The sequence below is a fragment of the Rana temporaria genome, chromosome 5 (genome assembly GCF_905171775.1).
Source record: "Rana temporaria chromosome 5, aRanTem1.1, whole genome shotgun sequence".
In the NCBI taxonomy this organism is placed as follows: Eukaryota; Metazoa; Chordata; class Amphibia; order Anura; family Ranidae; genus Rana; species Rana temporaria.
Window position 1 is genome coordinate 229,598,524 of NC_053493.1, and position 18,905 is coordinate 229,617,428.

General features: G+C 43.0%; 1 pseudogene; it reads right to left on the bottom strand.

The window, feature by feature from the left end:
- Nucleotides 1-18,521, bottom strand: part of LOC120941202 — a 56,168-nt pseudogene extending 37,647 nt beyond the window's left edge.
- Between the last annotated feature and the right edge of the window lie 384 nt (nucleotides 18,522-18,905).

Sequence of the window (18,905 nt, forward strand, 5' to 3'; positions counted from 1 at the left end):
ACTGCAGCTAGCACAATCACCTGCCTGCCAGTTAATTAGGAAGTGCAGATCTAGCTAAACGATACAGTGTATAAATATATATACAACACCTGGGATGCATATATATCCTCTACACACTGTAACTTTAACTGACTAGCCTGCCTGCCTGCCTGCTCTATCTGCCTACTAAAAATGACACTCTCTCTGTCTTCTCTCTTTTAACCACCACAACACACTACACAAGGCAGTCTTTTATAGTGTGGGGCGTGTACTAAACCCCCCTGAGCCATAATTGGCCAAAGCCACCTTGGCTTTGGCCAATTATGGCTCTCTGTTTTTTGCAAGCTGTGATTGGCCAAGCATGCGGGTCATAGTGCATGCTTGGCCAATCATCATCCATCATAGCACTGTGATGCCGCAGTGAATTATGGGCCGTGAACCGCAACTCGAATTTGGTGCGAACGGTCCAAAACTTTCGTAATTCGACGAACGATCGAACATACGATGTTCGAGTCGAACATGAGTTTGACTCGAATATGAAGCTCATGCCTAATCAGTGGGTCTTGGTAAGTTAATGTACAGTACAGCAACCAAAAAAATAAATACATTCCATGGCAATCAATGCATGTTGCTCTTCTTTATTTATTCATAAATTCCAAAGGCTAAAATTTAAAAACACATTTTGTAAAGTGCACTCTTTTTCAAGGCAGTTGTGGCTTTTAATGTGGCTTGTAGAAGTACTTAATGGTGCTTATGGCAGGGCTTGTAAAAGTGCTTGTGATGGCTGTATACGTATATGTAGTTTGTAACAGAGCTTATATTAGTATCTGCTAATGCTGTGTATGTGTCTGTCAACAGTATTTGCTGAAGCTGTGTATGTGGCTAGTAACAGTGCTTGCAATACAGCATAAGGCAATGGAATTTCACTTGGGGGGGGGGGGGTGTAGTGTAAGAACACTTGAATGTTTTAAATGGCAGCCAAACCTTGAGCAAAATTAGATTAAACTCCCTTGAACAAGTGTGCACGTTGCACAAGAAGATGTTTTAGCCTTAGGGATTTATGATTAAATAAAGAAGATTGACATGCCATGAGTACCATGGCTTTGTTGTTTTGCAATCTGGCAGAAACCCTTCCTGGTCTTTTACCTCTTTCTGAACCTTCCATGGATGACTCCCCAGTGGATGAATCTAAATGGTTTGTGGGGGCATCATCAACATTCATTCATACTGTTCAAGTAATAGCATTTCTCTGATTTTCTCAGCCTCCATCAACTGATCATCCTTGTAAAAATGTCAACCCATAAACATGCCCTTTGCTATAATCTGTTGCATCTCATTGAAATTGTTGTCACTTTGTGAATTCCCCATTCACTTAATGGTTTGTTAAGATATTGCCCATTTGTTCATACTCTTGCTGTTTTAAAGCAGTCAATATTCCCTTCTGTTGGGTCTGTGTTTCTTTAATTGAATTTGAATTGAACACCAGTTCCTTTTGATTGTCAATAATGTTGCATGCAACCATGCTCTGTTCCAAATCCTTTTCCCAGGTAGTGTGAAATTGTTAAAATACTGGAAACATCAGTGGACTGACATGTGATCTTATAATTCTTGGACTTGTATAAACACTCAACAGGAGTTCTAGCATATAGGTCTAAGGTAATAATTTTCTTTTTTTATTGGGCATTTTCTCAAATAAAATTTAAGAAAAAGTAAAAAACTCATGGCATCTCCTGATTAATAGGCAAGTTAATGTAGTAGGTTCTGCGAGTTGAAAGAAGCCTCTGAATGTTCATGTAGGAGGCTGGGTAATAGTGGATAGAGAGAGGAGCAAGGGGAAAGAGTTCTTAAGAAAAGAATCACAGTCCCATTTAGGCAGTCAAAAAATTTGGCAAGTAGAGTAAATACTGTATGTGAGTGTGGCAAATGCAGCAATGATATCACTAGGTGTGGCACCTCAAAAATAGAAGCTCATTTAAAAATGTGGAGATTATAATGCAAAAAGGTATGATGAAATGATAGTAATAAATTATCCTAAAAAATAGGAATAACAGATAATTTTCCAATAATAATCTGTCCCTAATATTTCTTCAACTAAATGCATTGCTGTCTAACTCAAGTCAAGTGTCACAGATCAGCAGGAAAGGAGGTACTTGTAAAACTTGTAAACTTTCACTTTCAATGATAATTTCCCAAATGGGGGCACAGACAGCAATAATCAAACTACTAGATGTTCTAACACTTCTCTCCCCTATCCAAAACTAAAAAAAAAAATTTTTCCTATAGTTACACTGTAAGTAATATCTGGCTTAATGGGGTTACAATAATTTATATTCATATACATATAAAGTTGCATATTGTATATTTTTCAAATGGACATGTGGACATGAGAGGGGCCATTTTCTCTCTAAGAGGCTAAACCAAATTCCCTGTCTCTAAAGAAGTGTTTTTTTTTCTGTCTTATTAAGAGGCTGTGAATGTCTTATCTGTACCTTTATCCCAGACCATAAATTCAAAGGTTTGAACACTTAGTAAAATATACCAGTATCCCAGGTTATATATCTATTGGTCTTTGACACTTATAGATAAGGGGGGATTTCTACAGACGGTATAATTAAAAGAGTTGTATTTCAGAATAAGCTACAGAAACACGAAGGCTTAAGTCCTATTGTTTTAAGTATTTTAAATAATGTTTTTCTTTCAAATATCTTAACAATGTATCTGTATTAGTTAACATTATGTAAACCCATGTATGCATATATATAGATTATTATGAAAAAGTTTCAAACATGGTATTATATTAGTGTGAAAGTATTAGAAGCATTGTGCCAAATTCTCAAAAGAGATACGCGGACTTAACTAAAGTTTTCTAAATTTACACGGCGCGTATCTTTGCGCCCGATCTTCAAAACGAGTTAAGCCTAGATTTCCGGATTTTCAGTCCTACCTAAAATAGTTACACCTGCGCATCCCCGGGCGCAAATTACGCTAATCTCGCCGCTGTTTTTGATAGGCAAAGATGCAAATGAGGGAGTTAGGGCGATTCTCAAAATTAAGTGTGTGCGGCGTATTTTCCGCCCTGTGCGCACCTGTTAGTTTCCCTGTGTAAATTTCCACATTATAAAAGCAGCCCTAATTTTACACATGCCGTGGAAGGGTTTGCTGAAGGTAGTGACTAGAGCTATAGTTGTGAAGGATCTGTCTGGAAAAATGCCTGGGGCATCAATGATTCTGACGGCACTTGCCACCTTACAGGCACAAAGGAGGAGGAGGGCACAGAGGAGGAGGATGAGGGCACAGGAGAGAGTTTATCGGCCACGGCGTGATCTGTTTCAAATGCCAGATTATGAGGTGTATGGCAACTACAGGTTTGATAGGGAAGCCATCCTGGAGATCACCCAACTACTTCAGGAGGATCTTATCACCCCAACCAGACGCTCCCATGCCCTGACACCTCTACATAAAGTGATGGCAACCCTCCATTTTTAGAAAATAAACAAAAATTACCTGTCCTCACAGGAGGATCAGAGTCAAAGCCAGGCAGGCCCACCACCTGATGTGGGTGGAAACACTGGGCCACTGCCCATTCCTCCTCACTCATCCTGACTGGGCAGGGTCCCCCTCCTCCAGTGCCCCTGGTATGGGCATGCAGCGTTGCCAGCTTGTTCCGGGACACGCTCTTCAAATCGTTGATTTTTTTTTTAACTCCAGCGATGGTCCTGGTCTCCCCCCCCCCGCCGCATTGATCCGATCGGTGATCTTTTTAAGGATCTCCTTCCTCCTGGCCGGGGTGGTGTTGTGGCTCTCAGGGCCATGGAGAAAACGCCCATATTTTATGACGCCCTGAGCAAGAATATGCTTCTCTGCCACTGTAAAATTTATCTTCCTGCGCTTGGTGGCCATCACAGACACCACCCAACAACAGGAAACTCACCCAAAAAACAATCAACAATACACACACAACAAAGAAAAAAAAAACAAGCAAAAAAAAAACACAAACAGACAGCTACTATAAATTCAAAAACAAACAGGCAAAAAAGGGAAACAAAAAACAATCACACACCAAAAAAGAAACACTTATCAAAAACAAACAGGCAAAAAAGGGAAACAAAAAACAATCACACACCAAAAAAGAAACACTTATCAAAAACAAACAGGCAAAAAGGGGAAACAAAAAACAATCACACACCAAAAAAGAAACACTTATCAAAAACAAACAGGCAAACAATCAAAACAAATAACAAATTATCAAAAACAAACACCAACTAGACTCTCCAACTCCTCAACAACTTTTCTCACAAACAAATCTTACCAACAAACACTGACAAACGTTCAAAGCAGAAGCAACTTGCTTTAGGAAGGGAACACAGGGAAATACTTTTGCAAGGGAAGTGTGTTTGACTGGGGCTATTTAGACACAGGGCGATCCTCAAACTAAGTACGCTTGGCCTTTTACCTATCTCACTGATTGCGATGAGCAAAGTTCTGCACATGCCCAGTGAGGTCCAGATTCGTGCGCGCATGTGCAGTACGGCCGGCCCTTCATTTGCATGGGGTCACGGCTCATTACAATGAAGCACGCCCACTTCATTCCCACTTGCCATAACCACGCCTTACGCCTTGGAATTTAGGTTAAGGATGGCGCAATTTTGTGCGCAAATGTGCTGAGGATACGGCACTTACGACACCAACTTAGGGCGCCGTAACTTAAGTGACATAAGTTAGGTAATACTAAATTTGCACAGCTTTTTGAGAATTTGGCCCTGTATTTGTAAAATTAGGTCAAGAGTTATCTTCCAATGATCTCATTTTCAAAAAATGTTACTAATGGGCTCAGCTATTAATATGGATAAACATTCCTAAAAACCCTAAAAAAGAAAATGACCTCCTTTTCCCTTATAGCAGGTTAAACAGCACAGTGCTTTTGCTGTTGAACCTACTCCTCTCTAAGCTGTAAAAAACCTGGCTGATCCTGCCATTTCATGTGTTCCAATTACGATATTCATGGCTGGCTGCTAAGCCCTGACTACCATGGCCAGTTTGTGTGCCTCCATCATACGCAGCTTCCCTCTGTCCTCCTCTCCCTCCTCCCTCACTGCCTGTCAGCTCGGTGTCTGTGTCCCATCCGCACCCCCCTCCTGACACTCTTAGTAGTTAAAAAAAGTTTAATATATGTCACTGTCAGTCCCTCTGTTTTATCCAGGAATAACGCATTGTGTAAGTGTTCTTTATAAACAAAGCCCCTAAATTCCTTTTTTGCAGCTACATTCAGGTCGGTCACGTGACTCCTGACTGCTCTGCTATACCGATCTAGGACTACAGTGGGAGGGGACAAGCGGCCCCATGACCTCCCCGGCTGATGTCAGAGGGATATCTCAGTCCCTTGTAACCCTGGATTGGAGTAGCAGAGCAGCAGGGAGTCACATGACCGGCCTTAATGTAGCTGCAAAAAAAAGTATTTAGAGGCTTCTATTATAAAAAACACTTATACAGTGCATTATCTCTGGATAAAACAGAGGGGCTGTGTCAGGGAAATGGCCGAAGGACTGGCAATTCCACCCAAGACAATCATGGCTGCCATGGTGCACAGCATGACTAAGGTGGGTGGTACTTCCTCCTTGTAATCTGAACAGATCACATGACTAACTTCCTGGTCTATTTAGGCCTTCTGCTGGAGCTGCTCATTGCTGGATTATCTCTTCAGTCTCCTGTGTACCTTGACCTTGTCTCCTGATCCATGGTTATCCGTTGTGACCCGGCTTTCCATGACCTAATTTCCTGATCCCCAGTGTTTGACCCGTGGTCTGATTCTGGACTCTGCTTCTGCTTCCTGACCACCCGGCATGACCCTCGGCTTGTACCTGGACCCTGCTCGCGTATGATGTTGGCTTGCCCAGTATATGCTCTGGACTGACCTACCTGTGTTTGACCCCCGACCTGGCTTCTGGTATCTCCGTTCATCTGAATACAACAAGCTTAGTTATGCCTGCCTCAGCCATCCCTTAGTGGCTGAGCTCATCATACTGCAAGCAAGCACCTGGCCAACCATGCTTCTGTGGGCACCGCGCTCCCTGTTCCCAACTCCAGGGTCACGCTGCACTCAGACGCAAGGGGAGCCCTCTTAGAATCTCGATCTCCATACTTATTCCTGACAGGCTGCCAGTGAAAGGTGTTTGAAAGTAACAACCGCTTTAATTTCACTTAGGCTCTGTACACACGATCAGTCCAAACTGATGAAAACGGACTGAAGGTCCGTTTCATCAGTCCAAACTGACAGTGTGTGGGCGCCATCAGTCAGTTATCCTTCGGTAAAAAAAAAATAGAACTTGCTTTAAAATTTGACCGATGGACGCCTAACCGATCGGTCAAAACCGATGGTTAGTACGCAAAAGCATTGGTTCCAAACCCGTGCATGCTCAGAATCAAGTCGACACATGCTTTCAAGTGCAGTCGCTGTAGATCTGAGAGGGACTTGTAAGAAAAATAAATACAGCATTTTTGCTTGAACATAATTGGATGATAAAATCACCAGAGCTTACCCTAATTTCAGATCTTCCCCTCAGATCTACAGCGATCTACAGCTATTGCACTTAACAAGTGCACTTTCAAGAGGACTTGTAGTGCAGAGTGGATTTCCCTTTAGTAAATTAACCCCCATGTGTTTCCTGTGAAAGTAGTCTAGTCCCCTTTTTCTTTTATATTAATACATATGCTGAAAGGACCGCACTGACTTAGTGAGTTGCATACAGTATTTCTACAGTTAAAACCATTTTACCTTCTATCTCTATTAGCAAAAACAAACTGACAGGGGTTCTAATCCTTCCCACTGTATCCATTCTACTGGATATTGCATGAGATAAAATACTGAATAGTTTCATTAGATAAATACCACATATTTTGATAAAATACTGCATGCCTTATTTTAGCATTTTTTTGTGAATTAAAAAACAAAACAAAAAAAGTTAAATGCTATGAGCTATTTTACCACACATTTTAAAGAGGAAAATACCACTCTGGAAAGGAGCAAGAGGATTTTTGTATTTTGAGGTAAATAGTAAATATCACATAAGGTGATAGTGAATTGACATTTTTAGCATTACATAAGATTTTTGGGAAAATCTGCCAGATGACCTAAAAACCACGTGCAATCTGCTTTAGTGAATGAAGCCCTCTGTCACTTTAGTAATACCAAAAGCTGATGACAAGAATAAAGTGTAAGCACTCAGAGGTGACTGTGTATATTACAACAGTTTTTATCATCCGCTGCTTCACCTGAATTCTAGGCTTTTCTAGTCAGACTTATGATCAGAAGTTCACAACAGTGTCAGATCCACACATGTTGTGCCATTTCATTTGCATTTGTAGGGGGTTTTAGCAACTGTCTACTTCCCCCTTTACCCATCTTTTAAATTCTGTCCCCATCAATTATATTTTGACCAGAAGATTATCTTTGATTCTTCTGGTATAGCTCTGTCATAAAGTGTAATAGTGAATGTAAATAAATACTAATAAATACCAACTAAACATACAACACAATGTTAGTGCCTCTGCAAAGTGCAATGGTCCCTGTGTGAGTCTGCAGTCCTGGAAAGGATAATGTGCAAATTAGCAAAAAAATAATAATAAATATGATTGAATAAGATTGAGAACACTGGCCCAGATTCAAGAAGCACTTGCGCCCGCGCAACCATAGGTTACGCAGCGCAAGTGCTTACTTGCTCCGGTGTAACGAGTGCTCCTGATTCAGGAACCTCGTTACACCGACTGCAGGCTAAAATCTGCGCGGCATAAGGCTCTTATGCCTCGCAGATTTTAGGCTGCATTCTTGCGGGGGCCGCTAGGGGGCGCTCCCATTGTGGTCAGCGTATAGTATGCAAATTGCATACTACCACTGATTCACAAGCTTGCGCGGGCCCCCGCGCAAGCCAGGTACGGAGTTTCCGTATGGCTACTTTTAGCGCACGGCTGCCCCTTCTTTCACAGCGTTTGCGTAAGTGAAACGTGAATGGCGCTGGACGCCATTCACGTTCACTTAGAAGCAAATGACGTCCTTGCGACATCATTTGCCGCAATGCACGTCGGGAAAGTTTCCCGACGGAGTATGCGCTGTACGCTCGGCGCGGGAGCGCGCCTAATTTAAATGATTCCCGCCCCCGGCGGGATCATTTAACTTGCGAGCGCTTACGCCGGGCAAATTTGCCGGCACGCCCTCGCAATTCACGGAGCTACTGCTCCGTGAATCGAGGGCAGCGCAAAAAATTTGCGGGGGCGCAAGGCAAAATCGTTGCCCTGCTCCCCCGCAAATATCGCGCAATTCTACTTGAATCTGGGCCACTGTGTGCAAACAAATCCTCTAAGTTTTTAATAAGGTACAATGACAAACGTGCAATAAATGAGGATTAGACAATTAGAAAGTCCATATGTGTGAATCGATGTATCTTGTTGTCTCAAGTCCTGAATATTTAAATAAGTGCTCAGGGCCTGGTGATGCAACCGTTAATGCATTCCAAAATGGTGACCACAGCAATCCGTGCCCTTGTAAAGCCCGCACACACCAGATGTTCACCACTCTTGGAGTGAGAAGCAGTCACAGTGTGTGCCACTGTGCGGCACTCTGGCGATATCTCGTCTCACTGTACTCCTGGTAATGCTTCTATTATTAGCCCATATGCAGAAAGGAATCCCAAATAGTGTAATAACATGTAAAACCTTTTATTTGTTAAAACTAAAAATGGGTACTCACATTTGAGCCAAATCAATAAGGCATATCATGCTGACAAATGAAATGAAATTCGGAAGTGTTGTGACATTCTGTCTATTTGCTCTACCGGTTTCGTCTGCTGACGTCATCTGGAGCACTTTATGACAGAGCTATTTAAAGTTCATGAATTATAACTAGTGCCACTCCTACACCTTTAATCAATTTACTCATTTACTCCACTTAGGTGGATTAATTATGTAGAGGCATCTGCTTAAAATTTCATTTTAGAATGCCAGTTTCCACCTATTTGTCTTCTCCACTAGCATTGTAGGTTCACTGTGCAGATTCGCATACACATATTCTACACTTAGTGCCACTTTAAGTTGGTGGCATATGTTACTCTCTAAAATCAGTTAAATACCTTTACATTACATAGCTAATTTTAAACCCAGATGAAACTGTAAAATCATATTGTAAAGTGTGTAACCTGCTTTACTCTTTTTTGTGATTTGCATTTCTCCTTATATCAGCCCTTTCTCTGTCCCTGGCCCATCCATTCTCCTTGATCCTCGTATAGGGCCAGAATTTACCATATTATACTTATCTTTCAGCTACGCATCCAAGTCACATTTTCTTGTGTTCCCTTGAGTCCACCAATCCCAACATATACACTGGCCCCTGCAAACTGGTGGATATGGGTCCACTACTGGGAATTAATAGAGATCCACCCCCACCCCCCTTTTGCCCAAGATTTACCAGTGTTTTAGAATACAAATTGGTCATGGGGTTATAGTAAAGTTAAAGTGGAGGTTCTCCCTCAAAAAAAATTCTGACATCACATGGAGTCGAGCCATCCTACCGACAGAATGCCAGTGTTTTTTTTTTTTTCTCAGCACTTACCTCGTTATCACGATTTTCACCCCCCGGAAATCCCGCCGGACTGGAGCGTTCCCAAGCACTGCCTGTGATTGACAGGCTTCCGAACGGCGCATACTGCGCGTCACAGGTTGCCGACAGAACCCGAACGTCGGTGCGCAAGCGCCTTATAGAGCCGCACCGATGTTCGGGTTTTTCCGGCAACCTGTGACGCGCAGTATGCGCCGTTCGGAAGCCTGTCAATCACAGGCAGTGCTTGGGAACACCCAGTCCCGCGGGATTGCCGGGGGGTGAAAATCATGATAACGAGGTATGTGCTGAGAAAAAAAAAACACTGGCATTCTGTCGGTAGGAAGGCTCGACTCCATGTGATGTCAGAAATGTTTTTGAGGGTGAACCTCCACTTTAACTAAGGCATTAGGATGCTGCTGAATTTGACCACAACAGGTTTAAGGCCTGTTCATATTTTGCAGATTAGGTATCCTTCCTATCTCAGGAAGTAATGAGATTAGCAATTTATATGTATCAAAAAGGATACTTGGCTTTTCAGCATTGGCTGTCATATTTTATAAATGTAGGGAAGAAAAACAAGTAGTTTTTTTGTTTGTTTTTTTTACACAAAGACTATGTTGGTGACAGCTCCTATCTATATACAGCCTTTGTTTTCTTAGTATGTTTCTGTTTTCAATAAAAAAAAAAGGTACTGTATGTTCTTGGCTTACTTTCAAAATTATTCAGAGATCATGACCCCTCTTGTAAGGATTACCCCATAAGTGTGGCAGTTAGACACCTGCTAGCTGTTTGCAGTGACTCTATCCAACTGTGATGCTAATGAGATGTACAAGGGCTCTGCTGAGAGGAGTGATAATTGCAGGGTGAAGAGCAGATTTCTTCCTGGACCTCCTCTCATGCCTTCCCCATCCTTTAAGGCACAATCTTTTGTAATACTAATTACTGATGTTAATTAAACATTTCTTCTGAATATTGCCCTGCGTTAACAGGTCAAATAAACAGAAAATGTTAAGTAACTGATATAAACAAATCTGTAACGTTTTCATTTATAGCCAGTTATATAATCTGTAATTCATGTACTGCGTTTTTCGTTAAAACCGAACTCTGTAGAATTAGCTTTAGTATTTTGAGTCTGCATCCCACACTATTAATGCATTCTATGTTTAAATGTCTGTATCACTCATTGAACTGTACTGTAGATTTTCCCCAAGAGTCTCACTGAATGACTGTCATATACATAAAAAATCTTCTATTGCTGCACAAGCTATGCAGGGGGCATGATTCAATTTACTAAGACATTTTATTGTTCTCCAAGAGAAGAGGTTGATAGAAAGGACACCTTATAAGAAAAGTACACTTACAGCATGCGTGACCAGATTTTAACCTAAGTCTCTTGAGAAAGAATTTCCAACATCTTCCCTCAGTGTTAGAACAGACAAATAAGAGGTTTTGTAAGCTAACGCCACAACTGTACAGATTAACAACAACACTAATGAATATTTTGTCTTCTAAGATCCCTTCAGGACACTCTGAGATGAGAGGCATTATAGGAAATAGACATGCCTAGCAACTTGACACTGGACAAAATCTATTGTAGCACTTTCTAGACAAATATGGTTATTTTGGTTTACTTTTCTTTTAGTCTTTATCTGACTATTAAAATATAATTTCATAGATAAACTGCACTGCTCTCAACCTTGATAGACAAAATATAATGCATGACCATAATAGACATGCTATAGCAATACAAAATAACATTACGGTTAAGTAATTATATAAACAGCAAATAAATCCAATTAAGAAGTCTCTAATAAAAATACTTGTGCAGATGTAAACAAAACAGGTGCTCCACTTCAGGAGCAGGTCAATCCAATCACAGACAGCAGGAACACGTGTACTAGCTGAAGACAACCCAGCACTGTCACTCAGCAGATTCACCTTTAAATAGGGCGCCGTGCGCCAGGATTGGTGGGGGTGTGCACATGCGCATGAGCACGCGCTACCACGCATGCCCGGTGTGAGTCCTATCTGTCCCAGTCTAGGAAGCAGTAGATCCCTGTCATGTTGCTAAGCAGAACAGGGACATGCCTTGTTTACATAGGAATCTCCCTGTCTCCCTGGAATCTCCCTGTTCTGATTCCAGAAAGTGGTGGCGTGCACGTGCCCACTAACCGCCAATGACAGAGTCACGTACAGGCACGTGGTTTTGCGCACCCGTACCATTCTCCGGACGTATATCGGTGTGAGCCGGCCAGCAAGTGGTTAAAGGTTTATTAAGTAAATATAAGGAAATTATGGATTGTTTTGTACTGTAAAGGGGTTATTTATTTGTATATATAATGACAACTAGTACATAAAAGTGGAGGTTTTCAACCCCCATCTGGAATTGCTAAATGGCAGGGGTAGAAATATAGCCTATTTCAGGATGTGATCACATGTAAAAGGCAACATGAAGTGCCAGATGTAAGGGGCATTTGAATTTAGCAACAATTATTATAACTAGGTTGCGCCGTGTGGCTGTTGATGATGAAAAATTATGCTTTGAGTGTATGAAAGCTTGGACACTGTCATGGGAGGACAAGCTCTTGCTGGGCTCCAAGAACAACAACCTTTCTACCAGTGTGGGGGCAGCTTGAAGCGAATGGCTGCAAAAAGATGTAAAGGTCCATAAAGCTCTGCACCAACAACACAGAACCTGTGTATGAGGTATGAGAGAGAGAAATGTAATTCTGTCTATCCAATTCAGGATGTACAGGTCGGAAATTTGTTTGGAAAATCTCTTAATGAGGCTCCTTCGTTGTTACACCTGCTGCTTTGAAACTATCTTATAGAGCTTGAGAGGACTGTTGGGTGTGACAGATAGGCTGGAGATACCAGCAAGCGAGAGAAAGAGACTACACCTTTTTCTTTTCCATGCACCACGCAAACTCACGTATAGTTATGTTCATCACAGATAAATGGTTATTGCAAAGAGTATCTTTTTCCAGCATATATGATATTACTTGGTCAGATCATGCTGCCATTTCTATAGTAATTGAAGAAGTATATGTCTCCCCTTTGTCCCATCTGGCATTGCAACAGTATCTCCAAAACTTCTTTCACTCCAACACTGCATCCATTGATGATCATTACACCCTATGAAATGCCCATAAGGCTTTCATTACGGGAATCATAATTCAGCAAGGACTCAAAAAAAAAAACAAAAAAAAAAACACTATAACCTTCAACTTCACAACCTTATGGCCAAAATACAAAACCTAGAGTCTCAAAACAATCCCAAACCTACACTAGCCACCTCAAATACCCATGTCAGACTCAGGGAAGATTTGAGAGTGTTACTAATTCACCAATATGACAAACATTTGCATCACGTAAAGCTCAATCGTATGCAAATGCAAACAAAGCAGGCACATACATGGCCAACATAAAATAAAATCAGTATGAGCCAAGGCTAGATTTGCACACTTGTTCCATCTTAGGCCCCATACACACGAGAGGATTTATCCGCAGATACGGTCCAGCGGACCGTATCCGCGGATAAATCCTCTCGAGGATTTCAGAAGATTTCTATGCGATGGCGTGTACACACCATCGCATTGAAATCCGCGCTGAAATCCTCTGCCGATGACGTGTCGCGCCGTCGCCGCTATTATGACGCGGCGACGGGCGCGACGCTGTCATATAAGGAATTCCACGCATGCGTCAAATCATTACGACGCGTGCGGGGAATCCCTTTGGACGGATGGATCCGGTAAGTCTGTACAGACGAGCGGATCCATCCGTTGGAATGGATTCCAGCAGATGGATTTGTTGAGCATGTCAGCAAATATCCATCTGCTGGAAATCCATCCCAGGGGAGATTTATCCGCGGATAAATATCCGACGGAGTGTACACACCATAGGATCTATCCGCAGAAACCCATTTGATGGGATTTATCTGCGGATAGATTCTATGGTGTGTATGGGGCCTCACTCTCAAACACAAATTTGTCAATCCGCAAGAAATTGCCAACCAATTTGCTGATTATTACAGTGCATTATATAAGCTTAAAAATGATACACAAACGTCACAACCTACCACTGACGACATACATGATTTTCTGAAAAATTTAAACCTTCCTACACTATTTGGGCCACAACTTTAACAGTTGAACTCCCCTTTAACTCTATTGTGGTGGAAAGAGTTATAGCGTTCTTACCCACTGGAAAGTCACCTGGCCCAGATGGCTTATCCAAAGGTATAAGATCGGTTATAGAACAGTTATATCCTCTCACTTAACCACAGTCTTCACTAATGCCTCATTTCCACTGAGCGGATCGGTTCGGGACGTTTAGTATGGAACGGGTTAGAATGGTCCGGTCTATTCTGGTTCGCATTTCCACTGCAAGTCGGACTGCCAGGGACCATACAGGTTTTAGAAAAAATGCCTCTCATGATGTCACACTAGTGCGACGAGAAACGTGATGCAGCATCACTCAGTGTCAGCCAAACAACAGCAACAACAATGGAGGTCATTCAGCAGCTCGTCTTTACTCTACTTGCCTTTTGGTTCTTTATAGGCAAAATACATGCCGCACTGTATGAGAGAAGGTTGCAAACGGCAATGAGAAATACAGCAGAAAAGAAACAAAAACTTTTAGCTTGGATGTGTAGCCGGGAGGAGAAGTACACATTTGTGCATGCTAAGACAAAGACGGCAGCGCTATAGGGTAAGCACAACTGACAGACTTACCTAAAACACACATACACACACTGACCCACCAACTGACACACACACACACACTGACCCACCAATCTGATACACACACATTGACCCACCAATCTGATACACACACAGACTGACCCACCAATCTGAGACACACACACACACACACATACACTGACCCACCAATCTGACACATACACACACACTGACCCACCAATCTGACACACACACACACACACACTGACCCACCAATCTGACACACACACACACACACACTGACCCACCAATCTGACACACACACACACTGACCCACCAATCTGACACACACACACACACACACACACTGACCCACCAATATGACACACACACACTGACCTACCAACCTGACATACACACTGACTTGAATGATGTTTTATTTTTTGTGATATGTTACCATTTGTTTTTGTTTTTTCAGATGCTTCTCCTTTTGGCAAAGCAGCGCCGCCGACCAGTGATTTGGGCTTTCCCCCGTGCCAATGAGTGGTGGAATGTGACCGTCCCAGGATTCACACACACACAGTGGGTGCAGAATTTAAGGATATCAGAGGAAACCTTCTCATTCCTTTGTGCCAAGCTACGTCCAGCGATGGAAAAGAAAAACACCAACTTCAGAGCCAGTTTGCCTGTGAGGAACAGAGTTGCCATTGCACTGTGGAAGCTGGCTACCAACAGTGAATACAGAAGTATAGGTAATTTTTTTGGTGTCAGCAAATCATCAGTGTGATGGTGTGTGCAGGACTTCTGTAAGGCTGTGTGCACATTGCTAGCTCCTGAAATTGTGCATTTTCCGGACAGGGTGGGGCCTTCCACAGTGTGTTGGTGCTATTGATGGCTCACACATACCAATAATAGCACCACAAGAATACCACTCAGACTACTTTAACAGAAAAGACCTGCATTCCATCATCCTCCAGGGAGTAGTGGATGGCAAGGGGCTATTCTGGAATGTGAATGTAGGAAAGCCTGGGAGTTTGCATGGTGCTCGGGTTCTCCGATTGTCAACATTTTGGGATTGGGTTGGCCAGGGAGGCCTGTACCCTCTTTGCACTAAGAACATTTGTGGGGTGAATGTTGGCAATTATGTGCTTGGGGACTCTGCCTACTCTTTACACAATTGGCTCCTGAAACCATTTCCTGACAATGGCCGCCTAACAACAGAGCAGCAAACCTACAACAAGAAAACATCCAGGGCACGTGTCGTAGTGGAAAATGTCCACTGGAAGCCTGTCCGTCGGACATGTTCGCTTGTCTGTACGACTTACCGGACATGTCCGCTCGGCCGAAAGCCCTCGCATGAGTCGAAGTGATTTGACGCATGCGTGGAAGCATTGACCTTCCAGGGTCGCGCACGTTGCCTCGTCATCGTTGCGGCGACGGCGCGACCACGTCACCGCGTATCCTGTCCGCGGGGATTTTGGTTTGATGGTGTGTACAACCATCAGACCAAAATCCGGCAGCGGACATGTCCGATGAAAACGGTCCGGCGGACAGTTTTCATCGGACAGTCCGTCCGTGTGTACGAGGCCTAAAGGGTAGATGGAGGTGTCTTATGAAGAGGAATGACAGTGACATAAAACTTACCAAATCCATGGTACTAACTTGCTGTGCTCTTCATAATCTTTGTGAAAGTCATGGAGAAGACTTTGACCAGGATTGGAATACATCTTCAGAAGAGCCAGTACCAGTAATAGCAGCACAGGATATGGAAGAAGAGTGCAGTGAAATACGTCAGGCTCTGATGCGGCACCTTAATGTTTAAGTTCTTACCGTGAATGTTTAAATACTTTTTCCTATATGTTTAATAAAATGCTAGTGCATTGTTGGTTTTTCCTTTTTCTTCGATTTCGCTTCTAAATGTTTTTTTTTGTTTTCTTTGTCTGAATTTCTCACTTCCTCTTCTTCCTCAGTAATCTGTTTAGTAAGCTGTTCTGACTGACTAAACACAGCGCAAACATTTAGAAAGGAAATGTAAGGAAAAGGTGAACCAACAATGCCAAGTATATTCACAATTACATCTACACAAGTAAAAATGAGAAGAAATTAAGCGATCGGGGGTGCCTTTTGCTGAAATCCCGGCTGCACTGTCCAAGGGGGGGTGATAATGCAAAGGAGGCAGAAGGGAATCAGAGCAGCAGTACAAAGAAAGCCATGTGCAGCAAGGAGGATCCTGCCCACCAGCTCCTGATCCCCCTTCCAGCAGACACACACACACAGACGGACAGACATGTATCCAATCTTGTGTGATCGGTGCTGGCTTAAAGGAGCCTATTTAGAAAATTAAATCTAACCTTTAAAACCCCCTTTAATTAAATTGTTTTAAACGTAAACATGGGTGCAGGTCCTGTGCTGCATGAAAGGCACTACTGTCTGGGTGATGACCTGGGTTGACGATTGGCTCCAAGCACATGAACAAGCTGACCAAGGACACCGAGGAAGGCCTGGTTGAAAGTAGCCAACTGCTCCATCTGCTTCCGGGCAATTTCTGCCTCCTGGCGCATAGCTTCCTGTGCATCCTGACGTAGTGCTTGAAACCGCCTCTCAGAAAGGTTATCCATTCTTTCCAGCTGCCTTTCTTCTGCTGCCCGCATATCCTCCATGACTGTGCACAGATCCAACTGCAACCGTCTCCTTTCACCTGTAATATACAAAAGACCAAAATATTGTTTTTGGTCAAATCTGTCAAACCAATACTGTAAGCCCCTTTCTCATCTGCCCCACTAGACTGTAACACACTGATTGACTGCCCCACCTCTGTTCCCCTAGCTCATCTGGTACACCAATACACAGCACTGATCTTCTGTCCCACTGCTGAACCCCCCTTCTCGTCTCTTCCACCACTGTACCTCCTGCACATCTCCCCCACTGCTGAACCCCCCTTCTCATCTCTTCCACCACTGTACCCCCTGCACATCTGCCCCAACTGCTGAACCCCCCTTCTCATCTCTTCCACCACTGTACCCCCTGCACATCTGCCCCAACTGCTGAACCCCCCTTCTCATCTTTTCCACCACTGTACCCCCTGCACATCTGCCCCAACTGCTGAACCCCCCTTCTCATCTCTTCCACCACTGTACCCCCTGCACATCTGTCCCAACTGCTGAACCCCCCTTCTCATCTCTTCCACCACTGTACCTCCTGCATATCTGCCCCACTGCTATTTTACTTTAAGAAAATGCACATTTTATTTATTATCATCATCATGTCTTACCATTGCGCGGGGGTGCATTGGGAGTACTCTGTGGTTGGCTACTCTGTGGTTGGCTACTCTGTGGTTGGCTACTCTGTGGTTGGCTTGATGAAATACTACTGGTGCTGCTGAAAGACGTTGAAGGTCCATCATCTGAAAAGTTTGACGCATCATTGGAGAGTCCATCAACTGTTTCTGAAAATAAGTGAAAAACAAAAGTGCAGCGCCAAACATAAAAATCTAACCATACATAGGTGTGGCTAGAACAATAAACACAAGTGTGGTGTGTCACACTTCAAGATTAGGAGGATAAACCACTGGTGCGATATATCAGATGTGTATTTGGATATATCGCACCAGCGGTTTATCATACTAACCTTGAAGTGTGACACACCACACTTGTGTTTATTGTTCTAGCCACACCTATGTATGGTTAGATTTTTATGTTTGGCGCTGCACTTTTGTTTTTCACTTATTTACACAATTTATTCCTTTGTTTGTGTTGGCTGCCACTTTCTGACATTCTTTGGATCAGCGCAGTATATATTTATTATATTTTTTGTTTCTAAAAATAAACATATGGTTAGATATTTTATTTCAAATGGTTAGCAGAGCGATATCCTATGCCAAGTTTAAAAAAAAAAAACTTACCAAAGGGGTCTACCATGGATTCGAGAATTACAGTTGCAGAGTCCAGACCTCCCTCCCTGCCTTGGTTTGCTGGCCGATGACCGTAAATGGCGTCCATGGCATCGTACCACCTCCAAGCAGTTGGACAGTTTCCACTACGGCTGTTGGCGTCCTTAATTTTTTTATATTGTGCTTTAAGCTTTTAAAGCTTTGCCCTACACTGACCCGATGTCCGTTCAAATCCCTCGGCTGCCATCCGCTGAGAAATATCTTTATAGACCTTTTCATTTCTCACTGATCCATCAAGCTCACTCTGAATAGCGCTATCACCAAATATTGATAGGAAAGTAGATAGTTCCTCAGATAACCAGACCCTGCTGTTGTTTTCTGGCATCCTTCTCCTTTATATGGACTGAAAGGCGATGTGGTAATTGTTTGGCGCTTTTCTTTGACGTCAGCATTGATGTTTTCTTTCCACCAATCAGTGGAATGTACCGTGTGACGCCAGTAGCTCCGCCCTAATTGTACCATTCTATTTTCTATGGCCCCACATCAGAAGCAGGACCCTGAATGGTGCGGTACGGTTAGGTTTTTATGGCACGCTTTCATAATGGAAACACCCAAAATAGCGTACTGTACCGAACCGTACCGAACCGATCCGCTCAGTGGAAACGAGGCATAAGGCAACGTATACTTCCTTGCTTCCCCAGGAGATGCTGAAGGCTTATTTAGTTACAATACCTAAGCCTGGAAAAGAGCCTACATCACCAGCCAATTT